This window comes from Lacerta agilis, chromosome 17 (assembly GCF_009819535.1).
Source record: "Lacerta agilis isolate rLacAgi1 chromosome 17, rLacAgi1.pri, whole genome shotgun sequence".
In the NCBI taxonomy this organism is placed as follows: domain Eukaryota; kingdom Metazoa; phylum Chordata; class Lepidosauria; order Squamata; family Lacertidae; genus Lacerta; species Lacerta agilis.
In genome coordinates, this window is record NC_046328.1 from 15,690,094 (window position 1) to 15,708,863 (window position 18,770).

Consider the following 18,770-nt stretch of genomic DNA (forward strand, 5'->3'; position numbering starts at 1 on the left):
AAGCTCGAAATCTGAAACATCAGCAGATTCCAAGCTTCTGATCCAGAACTCTTCTCTCAAATCCAGGTGTGTGAAAATAGGATAGCTGGTTTCCCACATCTGTACATGCTATCACACCCAGATTGCTGTTGCTTTTGCTGCTATTTATTTGCACAGAAGACTTATAAACCCCTTGATCAAAAGAGCTCTCAATGCGGGGTACAAATATGGCCACAGTTTTTCTGCTGCCCAAGCCACAGAGAAAAGGGGAAAGAGAACAGGTCAAAGAGAGTAGCAGAAAAACTCCAAGGGTTTTGTCTCATTAGCATCTGCTTTGCATGCAGAAGGTCCCAATCCCCAGCAGCATCTCCAGATAGGGCTAGGAAAGATTCCTGCCTGAAACCCTGGAGAGCCATTGCTGCAAGTCAGTGTAGATAATACTGAGCTGGATGGGCCATTGGTCTTCCTTTGTTCCTGTCATTATGGATCTTGGCTGCCTGTCCTTTCATGTGGACAATATTGAGCTAGATAGACCAGTTTCATGAATCATAGAATCATAGAGTTGGAAGAGACCATAAGGGCCATCCAGTCCAACCCCCTGCCAAGCAGGAAACACCATCAAAGCATTCCTGACAGATGGCTGCCAAGCCTCTGCTTAAAGACCTCCAAAGAAGGAGACTCCACCACACTCCTTGGTAGCAAATTCCACTGCCGAACAGCTCTCACTGTCAGGAAGTTCTTCCTAATGTTTAGGTGGAATCTTCTTTCTTGTAGTTTGAATCCATTGCTCCGAGTCCGCTTCTCTGGAGCAGCAGAAAACAACCTTTCTCCCTCCTCTATATGACATCCTTTTATATATTTGAACATGGCTATCATATCACCCCTTAACCTTCTCTTCTCCAGGCTAAACATACCCAGCTCCCTAAGCCGTTCCTCATAAGGCATCGTTTCCAGGCCTTTGACCATTTTGGTTGCCCTCTTCTGAATCAGCATAAAACACCTTCCAAATTTCTATGGGAGACCGGGAGAATGGTTAATGTGTTCATAGGATGGAGTAGGAAGCCAGAGGATGTCCTCTGTCCCATCTTCTGATGAGCTGAGGTTCTTAGGCCTTGGAGCAGGCAACAAGAGGAAATACAACAGCTGAGTTCCTAAAGCTCCTCACACCACACATTCTCTATCTTCATATTTCTAAGACATTCGTATATCATAATATAATAGTTAGTGTTCCTGTCTGTGCCTAGTAGGTATGGGCAGATATGTCGGTTTCTCAGTTTCCAATCTTTAGATTGGTTCTCCACATCAGGGGAAGCATTGGGGGAATTTCCAGGGAAGCATAATAAGAGCCTGCTGGATCGGGACAATGACCCATCTAGTCCAGCATCTTGTTCTCACAGAGGCCAATCAGCACGGGCATCGACTTGCCCCCCCCCACAGTGAGGGGCCCCAGCATCACGTGACCCATCCTGCCCCCACTCGGTGGGCCAGCGCTCACCTGGCATTGGCGAGGGATGGTGGTCCCCTCAGTATTGTTGGGGACGGACTTGCCCCCCTGCCCAGAAATATTGTGGGGGCTGAAGCCCCTTCATTCCCCTATAGGTGACGCCCCTTCCAACCGGATGCCTGTGGGAAACCTGCAAACAGGACGAGAGGACAATAGCCCTCTCCTCTCCTCTGGTTTCCAGAAAAGAGTATTCAGAAACACTGCTGCCTCCAGATGTGGAGGCAGAACATCGCCATCATGGCTTGTAGCCATCAAATAGCCCTCTTCTCTTTGAATTGGTTTGATCCTCTTTAATCCTGGGGCAGTGAGTTCCATGGTTTATGTGTTGTGTGAATAAGTCCTTTCTCTTTTATCTGCCCTGAATTTTGCAACATTATTGGATGTCCATGAGTTCCAGTGTTACGAGAGAGGGGGAAAACCTTTCCTCTCTCCACTTTCTCCATCATTCTATAAACTTCCATCACCTTTTCCCTAAACAAAAAAGCCCCAAATGCTGCAACCTTCATACGGGAGTCGCTCCACCCCCTTGCTCATTTGGGCTGCCTTTTTCTGAAGCCAAAGGAGTATCAATAAGACTAGCATGATGCTTTGGAGTGGGGGCCCAAACAAGAACCGTCTGTGCTTGTTTTTATCTGGTACCAACCAAATTTATACGATCCCTAAAAGCCAGTGTGGTGTAGTGGTTAAGAGCGGTGGACTAGTAATCTGGGGAACCAGGTTCGTGTCTCCGCTCCTCCACATGCAGCTGCTGGGTGACCTTGGGCTAGTCACACTTCTTTGAAGTCTCTCAGCCCCACTCACCTCACACAGTGTTTGTTGTGGGGGAGGAAGGGAAAGGAGAATGTTAGCCGCTTTGAGACTCCTTCGGGTAGTGAAAAGCGGGATATCAAATCCAAACTCCTCCTCCTCCTCCTCCTCCTTCTTCACGCTCTGCTCCAACCCTTTCCACTAAATAGTATGGGAAAAGGAACAACAATGTGTGGTTGGTACCTAAGTGGGAAAGAGGCTTCCAGTTTAAATTGGAGCATTGTTGTTTGGTGGGTACTTAAGGATAACAACAGATGTTGGGGTAATCAGGAACGATTTGTGCACTGTTCGGGAAGAGAAGGAAGAGCTGCCTTTTGCAAGGAAGATTATTTCCAAATAATAGATTGAAAGCAAACAGTTCAAATGCTTTGCTCTTCACCCAAAGGAGGTTTCAACCCACTGGTTTAACTCCAGCTGTGCCGCACACGGAGGTATGAAAGTCCCAATGTTCAACTCATTGGGACATCAGACCCGGGTGGCCTGAAAGACCACATCTTCCTATATAAAACTGTCCAAGATCCTTGTCCCAAGATCCTTGGGAGAACACCTCTCAGTCGCATCAACATCATGGCATGAGAGAAAGCCTTCTCTGTGGCTGCTTCCAGATAATGAAATTCCCTCCCAAGAGAGGCTAGGCAGGCTCTGTCCTTGAAATCCTTCCACCAGCAGGCTAAGACTTTCCTGTTCAGACAGGTATTTAGAAACTAAAATGCAGGCAATGTTGATGACTGGGCTGCTGTCTGGGCAAACTGGATTTTAATTGCTGGTTCTATTTTTTTAAAATCATTTTTTATTTGATTTTAAAAATGTAAATTAGTTACAATACCAAATACATATCCTTAAAATGATATTTCTCTGAATCTTGAGACTTCCCCTCATCCCCTCCATGGGTCCTATTATCAACTTTTCCAACTGCGTACTATTTCATAATCTGTGTTTTGTATCCATCCATATTGTCCATAGTATTTGTTACATTGCAAGTGAGATTAAAATCCTGCTAATGTTTTCATCTGTTTACAGTGGTCTCCTAAATAAATTGTAAACTTTCCCCATTCTTTCTTGAATTTCTTGTCTTCTTGGTCTCTGAGTTTCCCGGTCACTTTTGCCATTTCATCATAGTCTAACAGCTTAGTTTGCCATTCCTCTCTGGTAGGGACTCTTTCTTCTCTGGGCTAGTAGCATCCCTGCTGCTGTTGTCACATACATAAAGAGTCTTTTCTGTTCCTTTGGAATATTGGTACCAATAATTCCTAACGGAAAGGCTTCTTCTTCTTCTTCTTCTTCTTCTTCTTCTTCTTCTTCTTCTTCTTCTTCTTCTTCTTCTTCTTCTTCTTCTTCTTCTTTTACAAAGGTTATTTTAAACATTTTTTTTTCAATTCGTTATATATCATTTCCCAGAAAGCCTTTACAGTCATACCTCATGTTGCATATGCTCTGTGTTGCGTACATTCGGGATACGCGCTCCCGCACCCCAGAAGTGTTTTCTGGAGTGTGCAGGAGCGCGCACGACTGCCGGATGCACAAAATGCTTCTGTGCACTTCGTGCATGCGCAGAAGCACTCAAATTGTGCGACTTCCAGGTTTTGGTTTTTTTTTTTACGTGCGTTCGGTTATGCATGCCCGCGTTATGCACGGCGACCCGTAATGGATCGTGTGCGTAACCCGGGGTTCCACTGTATTACCTTACATGACTACCACATATGATAAAAGGTACCTTCTTTTTCTTTACATTTCCAGCAGGTATTTATACTTGTTTTGTACATTTTTGCTAATTGCTGGTTCTAAATGTGTTGTGATGTGTTTTAATAATGTTAATAATTGGGCAAATGATGTTGGGCAAATGATTCCTGCATGGCAGGGGGTTGGATTAGACCAGGCATGGCCAAACCTGGCCCTCCAACTGTTTTGGGACTACAACTCCCATGATTCCTAGCTAACAGGACCAGTGGTCAGGGATGATGGGAGTTGTAGTCCCCAAAACAGCTGGAGGGCCAAGTTTGGCCATGCATGGATTAGACAACCCACATGGAGTGGTTCTCTTCCAATTCTATAACTATGTTTCTATAACAAAATTATTCACAACAATAAATAAAACATCATGGAGTACACAAGCAAATTGGACAATTTCCACACAAATTAGAAGATCTAAAATAAAGATACAGAAATGAATGTCAGTAGCATGCCCCCCCCCCCCCCGCGTAACAAAATCCCTTAAATACCACAATACAAGTCTGTTCAGCAGCCTCAGCTTCTTTTTCTTTACATTTCCAGCAGGTATTGGTACTTGTTTTGCACACATATTTTTTTTTTTGCTAATTGCTGGTTCTAAATATGTTGTGGTGTGTTTTAATAATTGTCAGTCATGGCCAGGCCCTCCCAGGCCAGGAGGAAAAGGCCTGCAAGGCAGGGAGCAGGTTTTCCAGGACTCACAGCCAAGATGGTCTGCATATAAATATATTACCTAAATAAGCAAACAAACAAATTGACAGGTGGGAGGCCCAGCTGAGCTTGTTGGACCAACACTGAGCTAGCTGGATCGATCATCTGACACTGTAAAAGGCAACTTGGGGCTGGGGTGTTGTTTGGTGGTTTTTGTTGAAGGGGTTGCGGCTGCAGGTTTTTTGTATCTTTATCATAGATACAAATTGTTCAGCTTGGTTTTATATTTTTAAAATGTTTCATTTATTGTTTATGACTGCATTTGTTATGTTGTAGGCATGTATTTTTTCCACATTGGAAGCCACATTGAGCAAGTTTTGAACTGTGGAAAGGGGGCACACAAATAAAATTATGTATGTACGTAGGTACATATGTATGTAACTTCCTATCTTGATTTCAGTATGGCTTTTCACAAAGCCCCCCCCCTCCCCGCCAAATGATATTCTTGCAGAGACACTGGCATAACGTGGGCTGGATGAGGTAACTGTTAGGTGCATTTGTAGCTGGTTGACTGAACGAACCCAAAGGGTGCTCACTAATTGTTCTTCATTATCCTGGGGAAAAAGTGGCAAGGGGGATGCCGCAGGGTTCTGTCCTGAGGCTGTTGTTGCTGAACATCTTTATAAACGACTTGGACAAAGGAATTGATCAAATCTGGGGATGACACCAAACTGGAAGGGGTAGCAAATGCTGCAGAAGACAGAATCAGGATTCAAAACGACCTTTAACTGATTGGTGAACTTGTCCCGAACCAACAGAATGAATTTCAATAGGGACCAATGTTAGGTTCTACACTTAGGTAGGAAGAACCAGCTGCACAAATATAAGCCGGGGACACCTGGCTTCCGAGTAGCACATGTAAAAAGGATCTAGGGGGGTCTTAGTGGATCACAAGCTGAACATGAGTCAACGGTGTGATGCAGCAGTGGGAAAACAAAACAAAACACTAGGCTGCGACAATAGAAGTACTGTAGAGTGTCCAGATCAAGGGAAGTCATAGTGCCACACTATTCTGCCTTGGTCAGACCACACCTGGACATTGAAGAGGAGGACGACCAAGATGATAAAGGGTGTGGAAACCAAGCCTTATGAAGAACAGTTGAGGGAGCTGGGTAAAGCACCTGCATGGCATGCAGAAGGTTCCAGGCATCTTCAGGCAGAGTTGGGAGAGGCACCTTGCCTGAAACCTTGGGAAGCTGCTGCCAGTCAGTGTAGGCAACCCTGAGCTAGATGGATCAATGCCCTGACTGTATAAGGCAGCTTCCGTTGGTCCTATGATGCTCTCTTTTGCTTCCAGCTGCACATCACCCTTCACTTCTCCTTCCTGGGAAGGAAGTGACAGGGCAGAGTAATGGCAGCAGACGCAGTTGACTCTCTTTACTCGAAGGCCTGTCACTTCCTGTGCCAGCCAGACAGTGAAATGGGACAAGGATGCCCCACGCGGAGTGTATAAACCTGTCAAGCACATGCCGTTCAACCAGCCCCTAGCTCTGATCCCGGGGGAGGAAAACAGGATGGATAAAACCAGATCTTGTACTCTGGGAAATGCATGCAGGACAGCTTTTCTCAGGTACAGAATGCCCCCAAGGCCCAGGATCCCATTGGAGCTTGTGGATAGTCTGCCTAATTTATGGATTGCTAGAAGGAAAAGGGGAAATGCATCAGCAGAGCTGAGAGTTGCTAGTCATTCCGATGAGCTGATGGAGCAGCCCTGCTCCGCTCCTCTCCCTCTGAAGCAGCCAGAACAATGGTTACTGCCAGCTGATAAAAGGAGGGGCCTGATTAGATGATTGTACCGCAATGGAGCAGCCCCCCCCCCTTGTAGATGGTTCAGAAACTACAGCTAGTCTGAGATGAGCCTGATGAGGAATGGTTGAAGGGCTTAGGTACGTTTAGCCTGGAGAAAAGAAGACTGAGAGGTAAAATGAGAGCCATCTTCAAATATCTAAAGGGCATGGAAGATGGAGCAAGTTTGTTTTATGCTGCTCCAGAGGGGAGGATCCACGTGAACTGATTCAAGTTACAAGAAAGGACTCAATGTTAAGATGAACTTTCTGGCGGCAATAGCTGTTTGACAGTGGGATGGACCCCCTTGGAAGATGGCGGATTCTTCTTCATTGAAGGTTTTTAAGCAGAGGTTGGATGGTCATCTGTCAGGGATTCTTTAACTGTGATTCCTGCATTGCAGGGGGTTGGACTAGATGACCCTTGGGTCCCTTCCAATTCAATAATTCTATGATTCTATAATCCGGCAGAACATTTCGCTGGCGCTTAGACAACCACACTGGGTCCTGGTCAGTTTCTGGACACAGATCCAAGTCCGGGTGTTCATCTTCAAAGCCCTTTGTGGTTTAGGGTTAGAGTGCTTGCCTGTAGAATGTCCAAGGAGAGGACAAAACAGGGTATAGATTTGCATATAATTTGCACATCCTAACATAGCATCTTTTCTCTTCCAACAAGCCTTCCAATGGTGGTTTTCTATCCTGGCAGGTATTGAATTTGAAATGGTTTATATGCAACAGTTGTAATTGTTTCTATCCATGCAATTGTTTAAGATATGTTATTACTGCATCATGAAATTGCATCGAGTTGCTTCCTAGGAAGTGATTCATGAATGAAAATAACCATAAATGATCTGGATCTTTCAAACAATGGTGTGGGGCTTGGGGGCCCCCATCTTTGGAGCACAATGCTCACCAGGGGCGCATTCAGACACAGGCAATATTGCATTAGTTTTCTTGATTACATTGCCAGCACTTCTGATCTATTGTCTAATGTTTCTTCTATACTGAAGTACCAGTTGTGTTATGAAACAAAGGCTTTTTGACCGATATACCAGCATGTTGCTCTGAATTTCATTCACATTGTGTTGTAGCACAAAAAAAACAGACATTACTGGAAAATGTCACTGCTCTTCCACCCTTCCTGCACATGGACTCACAGAATTGTAGAGTTGGAAGGGACCTGGGGGTCATCTAGTCCAACCCCCTGCAATGCAGGAATCCTGCCCACAGCTGTCCCTAGGTGGACTCAAACTACTAACCTTCTGGTTAACAGCCAGAAGCACTAACCCAATAACCCATTGCTTCTGTTTTCCCATGATTCCCCCATGAAAATGGCACATTACTCCTGCATTTTCCTAGGTTAACAGGGTTGTGTGCAGATTTTTTTCCCTAAAACAAAGTAGCATGGAAATGAATGCTAAGGATGTGCTGAATTCCATTAATTTTACAGAAGTGGCTTTCACTTTGTTTCTCCTTTGCTATTGAGGATTCCAACTGCAGACAGATCAGAACAGCTGGGGAGTAGATGAGCATTAGAAGAGCCCTGGCGTATTAGGCCAATGGCCAGGGACGGATTTAGGTTTGATGAGGCCCTAAGCAACTGAAGGTAATGGGGCCCTTTATATGTCGAGCTGTCCTTTGTCAACAACAAATTGTTGCTGTTTTTGTGTTGAATGTATGCTATATGGTAATTTATGGACCTAATAGGTATCTAAAGCCCTTTGCACATGTTGTCGTGCAACCAGTCCATGCAGAATGTAGGCACCCTATATATAGAAATGAGCAAACAGGTGATATTTTAGGGAGCAGGCTAGCAGGCGGGGCCCATTACTTACATCACAGGAGCCTACACAACACAAAACACTGTTGCTGAATGTAGGTTTTATTTTATTTGTTTTTTTATCTTATATTTTGGAAATGCACATTCAGTTTTTTTCTTCTTTAATTTTTTTTGGGGCCCCCAAGAGAGTGAGGCCCCAAGCTATAGCTTGTTTAGCTTATACGTAAATCCAGCACTGATTCCAACTGCAGACCGATCAGAACAGCTGGGATGTACCGTATATACCCGAGTATAAGCCGACCCGAATATAAACCGAGGCACCTAATTTTCCTACAAAAACCTGGGAAAGCTTATTGACTCGAGTATAAGCCGGTTCACCTTTGCCGCTGTGGAGGAGGAGGAGGAACGAGCAGCCCGAAAGCAGCCCTTTGGGCTGCTCCTTCCTCTTCCTCCTTTGCCAAGTTTGCATTTATGCGAGCAGTTCAGGAATGGAACAAGCTGCCTGGGGAGAGTAAAGAACCACCGTTCTTTTATGCTTCTTAAGGAATGGTTGACTGGGGAGAGCAGGTGGCGGCACAAGCGGAGAGAAAGGGCTTCTTTCTCGCCGCCCCCACCGTCCGCCTCACTCGAGTATAAGCCGAGGGCAGCTTTTTCAGCACAAAAAATGTGCTGAAAAACTAGGCTTATACTCAAGTATATACGGTACGTAGATGAGCATTAGAAGAGCCCTGGTGGATTAGGCCAATGGCCCATCTAGTCCAGCATCCTGTTCTCACAGTGGCCTCCCAGATGCTGCAATGGGAAACCAGCAAGCAGGATTTGAGCATAAGAACAGTCTCTCTTCCTGCAGTTTCTAGCCACTGGCATGCGGAAGCATTACTGCCTCTGACCATGAAAGCAGAGCAGAGCCATTGTGGTTAGCATCCATTAATGGTGCTTTCCTCCATGTATTTGTCAAATCCTCATTTAAAGTTGGTGGCCATCCCTGCCTTCTGTAGGAGGGAGTTTCATAGTGTAACTACGCCCTGTGTGTAGAACTCCCCCCACCCCCACTGTCCTGAATCTCCAAAAATTCTGCTTCTTTGGATGTCCCCGAGTTCTAGTGTTATGGGAGAGGGAGGAAAGTTTTCTCCAAGCACTTTCCCTATGCCTTGTGCAACTTAGCTGTGATTCTTGCATTGAAGGGGTTTGGACTAGATGCCCCATTGGGTCCCTTCCAACCCTACAGTTCTATGACTCTCTGACTGCAACATCTCCATGTGGTTTTGGGCCCAGTATACCTGAAGGAGCATCTCCACCCCTATCATTCAACCTTGGACACTGACGTCCTCCTCTGAGGGTCTTCTAGTGGTTCCCTCACTGCGAGAAGTGAGTTTACAGGGAACCAGGCAGAGGGTCTTCTCAGCAGTGGCTCCCTCCCTGTGGAACACCCTCCTGTCAGATGTCAAGGAAATAAACAACTCTCTGACTTTTAGAAGACATCTGAAGGCAGCTTCCCTGTATTGGGAAGTTTTTAATGTTTGATGTTTTCTTATGTTTTATATATGCTGTAAGCCACCCCAGATGGGTGGGGTATAAATAATAAAATTTATTATTATTATTATTATTATTATTATTATTATTATTATTATTTGGGAGCTGCAACAATTTCCTTTCCTTTGTGTGTGTGTGTGAAAACAAGTGGCTTGGAGGAGGGAACAAAAGGCATCATTGCCATTTGCACTCCATGCAAAAGTAAAAAGAACCCCCTCTTCCTAGAACTGGGTTCAGTTTTAGTTTGCAGCTTCCAGAGGTGCATTTTTTGTTGTTGCAAAAGAAATAAATATGTGAGGAATGAGGTATGCACATGACCTGCGTTCTCATTTTGTACTTTTATGTTGCGATCTTCAGATGAAGAGCGGTGTACAAAATTAACAAACAAACAAATTAATAATAATTTGTTGTTTGGCTGTGTCCCTGCGCCCTTGCAAAAAGGCTTGGAATGCCCTAGACCAGCCCTCCATAGCTTTGGGCAATCCATCACTACCTAGGTGAGTCAGAGGAAAAACCCAAAAGCCCCATGGAGAGAAATTTCACTTTTCTGTTTGCTTGGTGTGATAGTCCGTTATTACCAACACATAAATTTGCAATGGCTGGTATTGCAGGCAGTCGGGAAAGACGGAGAGGCAGCGAGGGAGGAGGGGAGGGAATGGGTTTCTGTGAAAGATGGACTGACAAGTATAATCCCAGGGAGAAAAAGATAGAGAAGATTGTTGTTGTACTAGAGTTAAAGCTGTAAATATATAAACCCTGCGCACAAAAGAGATGAATGGGAACAGGGGCATCTAAACATCTCCAGCACGTTACATTGTAGGGAAACACAAGGAGAAAGATGGAGACTCCTTGGGTGTAGTATAAACCTGGGAAGGTTAGTTGCTGGCCTGCAGACCAGCTATGGACCACCAGTAAATTTTCTATGCCTTTGCAGCTGCAGCAAAAATATTAAATAACAACCCTCCTCTCGTTACCGTTGCTGATTTTGTCTTCTTGTGCCACAATGGCTTAAACCTCTCTGCTTAGCCCAGCATCCTGAAAGGGATAGAAATCCCCCCTCCTGCTTGATCTGATGAGGGGGTGTCAGTGATAACCTCTCTCTTCACCAGATCTCTGTGTGTACTCAGGAGAGGAGGACTGCAGCTCAGGGTGCTGTTCAATACTTGTCCCGCACAAGAGCACTCTTCCCTCCTGCAGCTTCCAGTAGCTAGCATTTAGAAGCATAGAACCCTAGAACTGTAGAGTTGGAAGGGACCCCAAGAGTCATCTAGTCCAACCCCCCACAATACCAGAATTCTGCCCATGGCTGTCTCTGGGTGGGCTCGAACCACCAACTTTCTGGTTAACAGCCAGACCCACTGACCCACTGCGCCACAGGTAAACCATTACTGCCTCCAACCTTGGTGGGTAGAGCATAAGAACAATAGGTAGTAGCTATAGCTGTTGGTAGCTTTCTTTTCCTTTGCCTGATCTTCTTTTAAAGCCCGTCATTAGAACATGAGACCCTTAATCTCAGGGTTGTGGAGTCAGGCAAAAGATCTCTGCATTGCAGTGGGTTGAACTAGAGGACCATTGTGACCCCTTCCAACTCTACAATTCTATGATTCTATTCTGTGATTCCCCAGTCAGGTTGGTGGCTGCCATGGCATCCTGTGGCCATGAGTCCCACATTCTATTTTTATTGATTGATTGATTGATTGACTAAAACACCTCAACCCTTCGCCTTAAGGTCCCAGGGTGGTTTACAACATTAAAACACAACAGTAAAATAACTTGGAATCACAAAATAAGGTGGGTCCTAAAAATATACAGCTCTAGTATCAAAAGCCAGGATAAAGAGGTGGTCCTTCAGCATTCTCTGGAAGCTGGAAAATGAAGGTGTCAGATGCACCTCTGTGGATACAACCAGCTGCTGCACAAACAAGTCCTTTGTTTTCCTCTGCCATTCAGCTGTTTGGGATACCCCCAAGTTCTGGTGTCATGAGAGAAGGAGAAAAACTTATCCCTATCCTCTTTCTCCATGCTGTGTATCATTTTATAAACTACCATTGTGTTGCCTCTTACTTGCCTTTTCTCTGTACTAAAAAGTCCCAAATGCTGCAGCCTTTTCTCACAGGGGGGTCGCTCCAGGGAAGGTCATCCTGATGATACACAAGCCCATCCAATCTTGATTCTTGCAGATCTTCCCAGCCCTGGCATTTGACCTTCCTCCAGTGCTGCTTTCAATTGCCCCCCCCCTCCCTTGTCAATGGCGGAGATGGTACTTTCCCTGCAAATCTAACCAGCACAGCCAGAGGCTGAGACTGTGAGCCACTCTGAATTTCTTCCTCTGTCAGCAACAAAGATGAAAGAGAATTAGAAAAAAAACAAAAAACAAAAGGAGGTTGTGGGAAGGAGGAGAGGAATAAGAACAAAAAAAAGAAGAAGAAGAGGGGGGAGGAAAGGGAGGGAGGGGAGAGAGAAGTGGGATTTGCAGAGATAGCATTGATCTGTGCCAATGCTGCCAGGAGCATCATCTGCCCTGGAAAACCCAAAGGCCCAGGAAGCAAAGTGCTTCCCTAGTTGCTACAAAAGGGCTATTAACGGCTCAACGCTGTTCTTCCTCATGGCTGCATTGTTAAGTTTAGGGTAGGGAGACCTGGGTTCATCTCCCCTCTCAGCCACACACACACAGCCATGCTCCAGTCAGGTTGGGAGCTCTTGGGATACAATGTTTGAGCAAGATCTTTAACAGAACCCTGGACAGTTCCACACAGGGCTCAGGCTGAAGACTTCATAAGCGCAGAGCTCAAATGTTGTTTCAGCACCATTCATCCTCAGGCTGTGTCAGGAGCTGGAGTCAAGCGTTGGTCAGCAATAAAAAAAAAAACACAGTGTCAGTGAAGTTAACTCTTTATTCAAAGAAGCTAAAACAGCGCAGGCCTGGTGATCTCAGTAACTCTTCCCAGTAGGTCTTGGCTCAACGTGGCAGTTGCGAGGACTGAAGGCCACCGCCTTCCCACCACTCTCTAGGGATCCTCCTCTCCAGGGTCTTTCCCAAACTATGCCTATGCACAACCAATCTCTGTTCTTTTCATTTCTCTCTGTGTTCTAGGACAGTGTTCCCCAACCTTGGGCCTCCAGCTGTTTTTGGACTACAGCTCCCATCATCCCTAGCTAGCAAGGCCAGTGGTCAGGGATGATGGGAGTTGTAGGCCAAAACAGCTGGAGGCCCAAGGTTGGGGAACACTGTTCTAGGAGACCAGTGGGAAGGGGAGCTGGTCGCAGCAGGAAGAGGAGACTCCTTGGATTCTTCAGCAGTCTGTCTCAGTACTGCCTCTGGGTCACTGCCTTCTCCAGCCTCCACTTCAGCCTAGAACTGCTCACTAAACCCTGTTACCTCTTATGCTTCTGATACCTCATCCTCACAGGCTTCCCCCTCTTCTCCCTCTGGCCACTCACCATTGTCCCACCACCAATCCCCTGGCTCTGATCCTTCTTCCTATGGGGTTTCCCCAGCTGATGCCTCCCACCACTCCTCTGCATCCAGGCAATGCATGACAGGATGAGCCTTAAATAAGAGCTGTAGCTCCATTTCAGCACCCTGGAGAGCTCCCTTTAGGGCACAGAGGGGAGCCAGCATACAAGCAGAGCTCACATGTTGCTTCAGCACCAGCCATCCTCCATCTGAGCCTTAAATAGGAGCTGCAGCTCTATCTTGGTAGCTAGCTCCTGCTTCTGTGAGAGGAGCCTCTTCCTTTAAAGTCACAGAGGCGGTGGCTCCATTAGTGCTTCTGAGCCAGAGTCCTCAGCGTCTTAAAGCAGTCTCAGACAAGACATTCACAGCCTTAGTTTCCCAGCTGTAAACACTGCAATCGGAATGGAATAAAAGGAGCTTGGTCTGTGATCCAGCAGGGCTATTCTTACATCCTTTCCAAAATAATATCAGGAGCGGCTACCTCCCTGCTGCCTTCCCAAAAATCTGGTCATGCAAAGATGACCTAACCTGGATTCTTTAGAATATTGCATGATCTTTGTTTGGTGTGTGTGTGTGTGTGTGTGTGTGAAGAAGAGTATGTGGAATCTCCCACTCTTAGCCATCTGGCTGCTTGGCTGGGTGGGTGTCCTTCAGCCCCCTCCATCTGGAGTCCCTCTTGTGGGGTCTAATACAGACCAGCCTTTCTGCCTCCAAATCATGATTGGGGCATGAGTTGGAGGAGAGGTGGCTGAACTGAGCAGTCTGGGAGCACTGGAGGGAGCTGAGCTCTCCTCCACAACTTCCAGCTTCCTCCCCCCGTCTCCCACCCCTCTGTTAGGTTCAGGCAGCTGCTGCTTCCAGCTGCAGCATCACACTTTCTCCGAGCGAAGGAGAATGTGGGTAGCTTGATAATGAAGCAATAAAAAGGGTTTTAGCTGAGGAGCTGGGAATAAATCAAATGTTTCTGCTCTGTCTGTGACTTGCTGGTTTGGAATTCATGTCTCCTGCCCGCTCCTGCTCCCCTGCTCTTTATGTTAGGAGGGGTAAACCAACAGATTCTCCAGTATTCTTCTCCTGAAGTACGGATGGGGAGCTGTCACAGGACCCTTCAGGACAGCATGCTTTATGTGTTAGATTCATAAAATAGTAGAGCTGGAAGGACCCCAAGTGGTCATCTAGTCCAACCCCCTGCAGTGCAGGAATCACAGCTAAATAATCCCTGACAAATGTCTATTCCACCTCTGTTTAAACACCTCCAATGAACAACGTTGAGTGTGTTGCACCCTGCATTGCTGATCCTTTCATCAGGGTTGAACTAGAAGACCTCAGATGATCCTTCTGATTCTACAATCCTATGATTCTGTAGCCATGTGAATTGATTTGTTAGTGTTTGTGGCAAAAGTGGGTACCTTATCTGTCTCACGTTAGATTTGTGATGGCCAGAAATCTTTGCTTCAATATCAGATTAAGAGAAAGTACAGAGTGATTTCTGGTGTTATACGTATGTATGTGTGTTTTCATGGAGAAGGGGCTGCCATTCCCCACCACAAGAATTCATCCCAGAAATTCTGTTAGGCCGGAAATGGAAAGATGGTACAACTCCGCCCAAAGAAGAGTGGCAGACAAAATTGATGAACTATGCCGAGATGGCAAAACTTACAGGAAGAATTAGAAACCAGGAAGAGGAGGTCCTTAATAAAGAATGGGGGAAGTTTATGATTTATTTGAAAAGCTCTTGTAAACAATTACGTACATTGGTAGGATTGACAGAAAACTTGTAGTAAAAATTTGAACTATGGGTTGACAAAGGATTTATAAAAATAGAGTTATGAAGAGAAGCAGAGGGGGAAATCATTTCATTAAGATCCACAATGGGGTGAAGGGAAGTCAAAAGGGATTATATGTTTATGTATTTAATTCATTTGTTTATGTAAAATAGAAAATGCAAAAAATATAGTAATAATAATAATAATAATAATAATAATAATAATTCATCCCAAGTCATTTGAGGGCCCTAACCACCTGCATCATTAATCAAAGTTAAGTAATTTTGCCACAGCAGACAGTGAGATGAATAATGTAGTTTTTGGCAGAAGATGGATTGCAGTAGAACGGAAACGCTGTTGTGTGTCATGGGTGAAGGACAGCAGGGAGAATATACCTCCACACACCCTGCTCACCAACACTGCCTCCTCAAAAGTAAGGAAAGGGTAACAACTCCCCCTGCATCACACCCACAACCATATCCCCAAATCCCCAACTTGCTGGCAAATATTTATTAAATGCAATTTCTTTTCTCACTAATTGATGGAGAATTAATTTGCTGGCAGGGGCGGGGGCGGAGTGGGACCTCGTGGCCTGGACGATTCTCATTCCCTTTTGCCAGAAGTATAAAAGCTGTCCTGGGTGAGGTTCTCAGAGGATTCTTTTTTGCTTGTTTCTTCCAGATGGGGTCGCTGTGATGCCAACAGATGCCTCCTTGCAGCGTAATTGGCGTTGTTTAGAAGACAACAGCTTCTGCAACTCTTCAGAGGCAAAGAGGAGGATTTAAGAAGAAGTCAATACATGGATTAAAACTAATCAAGGAGATTGCTGGAAATGTTTCGTTTAGAAAGAAAAGTGGAGTGCCGAAAACCTTATTGCAAATGGGCATGGTTGCAGAAGGGCTTGGGAAGGCAGAGCTAATTCCTGGGGCATGAAACCCAAGGATGGAGGGTGAGGAGGAGGAGGCAGCTGCCATCTCGAGCCAAGGCTGACTGGCTCGATGGAGCCAAGAACATTTACTGGCCCAGGTAACAAGGTGAAGCTGCGGCAGCAGGACAGCTATGCTCTGAGTGCTCTTGTGCTCAGATCCTGCTTGCTGGTTTCCCTTTGGGGCATCTGGTTGGCCACGGTGAGAGTAGGATAAGAACTCCTGCAGGACACAGTTCAGCTATGGATCTTGTTCCCATAGGAGGCCACCAATTTGGATGACTTTAAGAGAGGATTGGACAAATTCATGGAGGGGAGGGCTACCAATGGCTACTAGCCATGATGGATATGCTCTTCCTCCATGTTTGGAGACAGCAGTGCTTCTGAATCCCATTTGCTGGAAGCCACAGGAGGGGAGAGTAGTCTTGTGTTTAAATCCTGCATCAGGCATTGGCTTGGCTACTGTGAAAACAGGGTGTTGGACCAGATAGGCTAGTGGTTTTCAACCAGTGTGCCGTGGCACCCTGGGGTGCCTTGAATGATGGTCAGGGGTGCCGTGGGCAACACTGGCCTCTGTCCCTCTTTCTTTCCCTCTCTCCTCTGATGCCCTCTTGGGTCTCTGCCTCCTAAAGGCTTGCACGGCTGTTTGTTGCAGCAGCCCTGGCTACAAGCTCCGCAGGTGAGGTGAATGGTGCCTTCGGGGCTGGCCAAGGGGTGCTGCTTGCCAGGAATTGAGGCAGCCTTGGAGCAAGCAAGCAAGCAAGCAGACAAAGGAGGCCGGCCAGCCAGTCCACCAGCCCTTGCTGTTGAGAATGGACAGACAAATGGGAGGCCAGGCAGGCAGGTGCTTGCCGGCCTTTCTTGTGCTTGCTGTGTGCAAGGCCTGCCTGGGAGCTGAGCGCCCAGTGCTGAAGGGGAGCCTTTCTGTCATTCAGCCCCAGCAGCTTCTGCTGCCACCACTGCTGCCTCTCAAGGTAAGGTGCCGGCCTCACGTTCACCTTTGGCCAGTCTCTGTTGGGCCACTAAGGCTGGGGGCATCCTCTTCCCAGGCTCCTGTGGGGCAGTGTGAGGAGGCACCCCTCTCTTTTGGACAGGGTGGGCAGCTCAGAGACCAGGCGCAGCAGCAGCAGCTACCCAGAGGACTCCCAAGAAGAGGGGAGAGGAGAGGGGACTGAGGGAACATTCCACAAGGGAGGGTGTTCGAAGCAGGGCGAGAGGCTGCCAGCTCTGCAGGCAAGGGGTGACATAGTTGGGCTCCTGAGCCCCACAGGGGAGCCGCAGAAATAATGCAGTTGGTCAAGGGAGCCTTGGACTCAGAAAGGTTGAAAACCTCTGAGAGAAGCACCTGACCCAGCAGCCTCTTATGTTCCTATGTTACATACTGTCCAGTGGACCTTCTTTACCAGGGACTTCCTATGGTTTTATTATTATTATTCTGTCCTGCACTGGAGCCCTATGCAGGTGTTCATCCCACCTGCAAATTGGTTGATTCATTTGATAGTCCCCCTAATACCAATTTGCCACAGTTGTTCGAGGCCACATTCACACCACACATTTAAAGCGCTGTGATGCCACTTTTAAACAGTCACAGCTTATGCCAAAGAATCCTGAGAGCAGGAGGCAGAGTGTAGCCTTTGTGGCTAGTAGGCACTGATATCCTCAATGAATCTGTCCACTCCTCTCCTAAAGCCATCCAAGTTGGTGGCCAGCACTGTGTCCTGTGGAAGTGAGTTCCATGAAGAAGTCCATTCATTTTTCTCTGTCCTGAATCTTCCAGCTCCACTGGATGCCCATGACTTCTAGTGCTAGGAGAGAGGGAGAGGCAGCTTTTGCACTGTCTGCAAACCCCCTCCCTACCCTCTGCAACCCCACCCTTAAAAAGCCCCCCTTCCCTCAGGGAGCTGCCTCAGCTTCCTGCTGATGACGAGAAAGCCACACACAGCAAATGGATCCCCCATAAATCATCCCTCACAGACCCTCCACATGCTCATTCCTCTGGTGTCTGGTTTTATAGGTGTTTAGGTGCCATTGCTCCTATCCCCTGGAAAAGCGCCCCCCTGCATGGCACATGTTGGGGGGGGGAGTGAATTATTGATGTGCTGTTCGCTCTACTCTTTGTTTAGCCATTTGCATCCTTCCCTGATTTATTTGAGGATTTGTCTTTCCAACGGGCGTGGAAGCCTCCAAGCCTGTTAGGTGCTGGGTTGCGGTCCAAGTTTGCTCCCTGGGAGCAACGAGACTCTTCCTTTCTGACAGGTAGAGTGTGGATGATAAAACGCCTCTCCTCTCACCCCCCACACCAAATTGGGAGGAAGGATGAGCTTCAGGTATCTGGGGAGCTGGCCCGACGTTCCGGTTTTTCATGTCTCGCATACTTTTACTTTGCAACATCATTATTTATTCGCAGCTGACTGGGAAAAAAAGATGGGTTTGTTTGTACCGGTGTTTCAATATATGGTCAAAAGAGGAACCGTGATGGGGGTGAGGTTTCCGGATTGGCTTTGATGCTCCCCTCACTGAGCCGCTTAGCTACATCGATCAAAGTGAGTGTGAGAACGTCAGAAGAGCCCTGCAGGATATCCCTGCAGCTGGATAGGACCGAAGGCCCATCCAGTCTGGCATCCTGGCTTCTCCCCCTGGATAACCCACAGCAGCTCTCTCCACCTGCAGTTCCCAGAAAATGATTTTCAGGACACCAGAAAAACCATTAAGGGGGATGATTTTGGTTGCCCTGCTCTGCACCTTTTCTAACTCTACAATCTCCCCCCCCCCCATTTTTTTTCCTTTCGTGATGCG